Here is a 5,859-nt window from a genome sequence, read left to right as displayed (position 1 = left end):
TCACTTTCTCCCTCCCTCTGATGGTACTTCTGTTTGTGGGTTAGAAGAGGAAGCTACGAAAATACACACAGCTCACCACAAGAGCAAGAACTAGAAACTGTCTCTGACAACTTTTTGCCCCCTCCCACTCCCTTTTTTTAAACTCTGTATCTCCTATACTTGCTTCATTGGCATGACCATAATTACATAAGTACAATGTTATAAAATGTTTTTTTTAAAGTAGAAGTAAAATAATAAAAGCATAATAATTCAGAACTTTAGTGAAAAAGACCACAAATGGTTTGTGATAAGATATTTTAAACTTAAGGTTCACTTACCAGCTTTTTCCAGAGCTTTCGACTGTATTTTTCAGAAGAAGCTGTGAGATATGGTCGAAAGCTCTGGAAAAAGCTTGTAAGTGAATCTGGACTATATACTATACAATACACAATATAAACTATACTACAGTATACAACTACATTACTATACTACATAGTATACTACAATGAAAAAAGCAATTGTTACAAGTAAATCATTACAAATGCAATGATAAAATGAGATAGTCTAGCAAGGAGTTTTTATTGCAATATAATAGCAATGGTGAGAACCATTGAAGGAAAGAAATGACAAAAATAAAACAGTAGTTTTAGATTTTGAAGGAGGTGTTGTTTTGCTGGTTTTCCCATAGGCTGTAACATGCTCTGACATATTTTCTGCTTTCATGGCAATGTCAGTTTTTCCCAAAGTAGATATTGAATTTTGTTACAGTCTGAGAGTGTGTCGAATTGTTGGTATTAGAGTTTTATCCTGGTAAAAAATCTTCTTTGTTTACATCGGCTGCAGTGTAGCAGCACCCTCTGTTGCTCTGTCTTTACCTCTTGTTGTTGCCTGAACTAACACTGTCTGTTTTCTCTAGTTTGCCAGGTTTGTCTGTGTCCACCTCTCAGTATGTATTTAATGTAGATATTTAGTTAAAGTCAAACTGACATTTGAATTCCCCTCACTTTTTGTCCAAGAAAATAGTGATACTGCAGCTATTGTGTACTGTATATCTTCTATTTTTTAAGAGAAGAAAATGTTTTTGGACATGTTTGTCTTCTAAGCTTCAAGACTGGGTTTCCCACGGCATAGTTCAGACTGACATCTGAGGGTTGTGGTTCACTGCTAAATGGAGCATGCCAAACATTTCCCCCCTTTTTCATTAAGCCTATATACAGTAGTTATATAATGTTGACTTTAAACTGTTAAACCATCTCTTTAAAACATTCAGCATTTGGAAGGAACCAGCTAGCAAAGTGGGCTAACTAACGTCCACCCGGAAAGTTGACTAGCCTAACTTGCTAATGTTAGCACTAATTCCCACTTGACGTTAATTTTTGTTTGTTATGGTTGCTGTTGTAGATGTCTAGATAGATGGCTCAGCCTGTTAGAGGAGATGAACCTACACAATGGTAAGTGGTGTTCAGTGCCTTTGAAGTGTTTATAGAATCATATTGCTCTTTTTTTAGACACCAATCAAAAGTAGATATTGGCCTAATACAACTGTTTTATCTGTTTCTCTTTGTTCTCTGTCAGCTGATCCTGCCTCGTTATCACTTTCCATTTCCTCCATCTAGAACCAACCCATCTAAACCATTATGGTGTCATTTATATCATATTATTTTTTGATGTTTCATAAATGCCCTCCCGGCCTCGTCTCCTGCTGTGCTATAAAAGATTCAATCCACACTACAACACAGATTGTCTACTTAATCAAAGTCTGAATGGACATAGCCACAGCAGGCTACAAAACTCACGTTCAATACATCCTACCTCTTTTCAATACTATCCTGTGACAGTGATCAAGAACCACTGACTCAAAATAAAAACCCTCCAAAGGTAACAAAAGAGGAAGTTGCCCTGTCACACATCCAACGTGAAGGCTGTTTGTTTTCTTCCTGTGATCAATACTCCCAAAGAGGAACAAATCACTATTAGACATTCACATTCAACATGTACTCTCTTTCTCAGTTTTTTCTTGTTGCTTTTTCCATGTTAATATTGCATTAGGAGACGAGTGTAAAGTATGAAAGTCTTGGGTGCCCGGATAGTTCAGTTGGTAGGGAAGGCTCCCATATACAGAGGTTTACTCCTCGACGCAACAGGCCAGGGTTCGACTCTCGACGAAACCTTTGCTGCATGTCATTCCCCCCCCCCCTCTCTCCCCTTTCATGTCTTCAGCTGTCCTGTCAATTAAAGGCCTAAAATAATCTTAAAAAAAGTATGAAAGTCTAATCTTTCATGCACTGTAGAGTCTTAGCCCTTATCTCTGATAGGCATTCCACACTGCCACTGTTGTGTGGACGCTTAATGACCCAGCAGCTTTAGAGCCCAGTGTGTGGCCTCATCACTCAGCATGCCAGTGACTTGGATCTATAGCGATATGCATCAATTCATATCAATGCATGCACTGTATTCACAGCACTCGCCTTGCAAACACAGCACGATTGATTGATTTTCACTAATAATAAATAAACTTCATTGCATAGATGATGGTGCTGATTTCACAAGCAGAGCCGTCAGTGTGTGACGTCCTTCTGTGGAAAAGAAGAAAAACAAAGAATGTCAGCCTCAAGTGTTCTTGTTTTATTCTATGCAGTGTCTCTCTGTAGACATTTGTCAGTCAGATATCAAATTGACTTGTATGTTGGTTAAATGAACTGCCTTCCAACCACTATCGTATCTATTCTTGCCATGAGTAATAATCAGATGTCACTCTATGTCCAGTGCAGTCCCACAGTTGCGAAATTCTGTCAACTTTAATATGAGCAACGCAAGATAATTGGAAAAAAAGTTTTCCCACTGAGATGATTTATGTACAAAGACTTGCTGCTATATATGTGTAAAACATATTTACATGTGAGACTTGTCTGAGGTGAAATGAAAGATGGATATAGCAAGTGTATTGGGTAACAGGATGCAACAGAGTATTGATCTCGGGCAAACTCACTGACTAATACCTAGAGGGAGACCTCTGAATGTTGTTCCCCTTGTGGCCTGTTTCTGCAGAATAAATATAGCACATTCACATTGTATTGCACTTAGTTTTTCATATAAAGACAGCCCGAAAGGGAAGATGGGATTAGATCTTTTTGGCAGAGGCTGGGACCGAGCAGACATAAACCAAGTGGCAGTCTAAGCAAGTCATGCTGGAGAGCGATGTATCGATATGGGTATTTATGGAGATGGCTTGTACAATCAAACTGCCTCAGGTCTTTTGTGTGTCCAGAAATACATTATGTATCATCGGACTGTTTCCAGTGTTCAAATGCAACATGAGAGTAAATATTTAATATTAAACAGAGTCTGCTTTCAGTTACGCAACTGGATATGAGCGAAAGTGAAAAATAGTCTTTGCTGGGTGCAGAGAGCAGCTTGACTGGTGTCCAGTATTCTTTTTTAAAACAAATATCTGCTCATGATCCAGGCCTACCGGTATGTCCCATTCTAAAACACTCTGTACAGTATCTTAGTAGTATGTACAGTGGCTGTGGGATACATGTGCAACAAACACTTAAAGATACAATATGTAACTTTTCTGCATTAAAATATCTAAAAACGACCATACCTATGTTATATATTTTTATGAGTTGTGTTCTTACACTATCCCAAATGTTTCCACCAAATGTCAACTCAGAGAAATCTGTTATTTTATTTTCATTTAATCGCCTGTCATTGGCGTCATATAACCTTTCACCATCTAGTTACTTGTAACTTCCGTCAAAACACGGCAACCAGATGATATGTTCAGGAGTAATTGTAAATCATACAATGTCACAGAAAAAATACTCGTAACCATAATACTGATTTTTTTGCCACGCAGCATCATTTTGTGCTCGATTACAGTCAGCTAGAAGCCAGCCACTTAGCTACAGCAATCCCCCCGGCCAGCACTTAACTTCAGTGCCTGGTGCTTACGACGCTAACGGCAGTTTAATGAAGCGTCGGGAAACAGACCATATCAGACCCAGCACCCGAGTCTCAACAGCGGTCATCCAAACGTTAGCTAGCTAGCTAGCTACGTCTCCGTTAGCGCTACCAGTATCCGTGCCGAAAATCTCCTCCCTGCCGAATTTCTCCCCCCTTCGCATTTAGCTATCTTTACGGTAAGCTAAATCAACCCGACAAAAGGTGAGTCAAGCACGAAAACAAAACGTTAAGATTACAGAAAAGTGAAGGGGAGATCATTCCGGGCAGCTGGGAGATGTTCTGCTGCTGCACAACAGGCATCGAACGTCCTTGCCGTAGCAGAGTTCCCCCAGGCAATCCCCACCCACACCTGTCTCTCAGCCTCGTTGAGTAGCACAACAAACCTCGTCCGCCCCGGTGTTGAAACCATCCAAAAGGTGACATAGATATGTGAAATATTTTGTGTTTTAGCTGCTGGCTAATGCTAGCTTGCTGGCTCACTAGCTAACTGGTCAGCTAACAATAAAAATCGAATTATGTTGGGGAAACTGCAGCTATTTTATTAGAATAACATGAATAAATGTTACTAAACGTAGCGTGAATAAACGTTACTAAACGTAGCGTTAATAAACTTGAATGGGTAAACGTCTGTGAATAGATGCATTCTAACCAGCGAAGGTGTTTAACACAAAAAACTACAACTCCCATTATTCCACGCAACTTCCCAATGTCATCAAAAGTCCGTGTTTACCATCCATTGTTTTTGGTTGAGAGACCTACTTCTAATAGAGACTAATTCTAATAATTTTGGTGACCCCTTAACTTCTCATCAGGTCAACATTTCTATTTGTCTTATTGTTTGATTTGTGACAAAGCTAATGACGTTCCCATGAGCCTCAGTTGTAGTTTGTGTTTAGTGGTAGTCTATATCGACGACGCTTCATTTACGGGATCGTTCCGTAAATGAAGCGAAAATGAGATTCCGCCGGATGTAAAATACTAGTAAACAAATGTGACTGTTACATACCTAATGATCATCAAAATATAACACTAAAATATCTTCATGTCAGTCATCTGCACTATTTTTTAGGTTTGTCCCAGAAATTGGAAGGAAACATCTCTATATAAGGTTAAGTGCTTTGTTTATTAAAATGTAAATTTCAAAGATAAACATCTTTCATGCCATATAAAACAAAGCATGATGTAAAAAGAAATTGCCCAGGGCTCATAATTCATAGTGTGCCGCAGTTTAATGCTCTCCCAAGGGAACACTGGTTGTTTAGTTTAGTGTCTCCTGTCAGGCCGAGGTATTTCCCGCTGCTCCCTGAAGGCCCTGAATCAATCCGCCTGCTGGATTTGAAGGTGACATTCAGCCTCCCCTTCCTCTGGACTGGGTATAGCGACTGGGTTTCTTCCTTGTCTGCACTGCTTGTCACCCAACCCTGTCCCTTGAGAAAAGAGCTATGAAAGTGACTGAAACGAAAAACATGAGAGCAATCGTTTTCTGTTAAATAGGATCAAGAAAAGGGGAGAGAACCACAAGTTATATACAGTATTTTATTTTGTTTTTAGAAGCCAATCTTGCTGAAAGTTTTCACTCTGCTGAACCCATCGGTAGCCTCTCGCAGTGGGACCCATCACTCCACACAGCAATCTAAACCTTCCTCCTGGGCAGGGTGGACACACCAGAGAGAGACAGAGAGAGAGAGAACAGAACTGGCCCAGATTTCCCTTAAAAGTTTCCCTTTCAATGCCCGCCCGAAGAACACTTAACTCCATCCACTCTTCTCTCACACTCATCTGCTCAGGCTGTCACTCACAAATGACCATCTGTTTAAGATCTTTTTGTCCGGACTGGTAATTGAGAGTAATGTGCCCAGCATATACTGGCCTGTCACTGTCTGCAGTGGGTTAATAATAATCATGATAACA

The sequence above is a fragment of the Sander vitreus genome, chromosome 14 (assembly GCF_031162955.1).
Source record: "Sander vitreus isolate 19-12246 chromosome 14, sanVit1, whole genome shotgun sequence".
Taxonomy (NCBI): domain Eukaryota; kingdom Metazoa; phylum Chordata; class Actinopteri; order Perciformes; family Percidae; genus Sander; species Sander vitreus.
Note: the sequence above shows the minus strand (reverse complement) of the source record.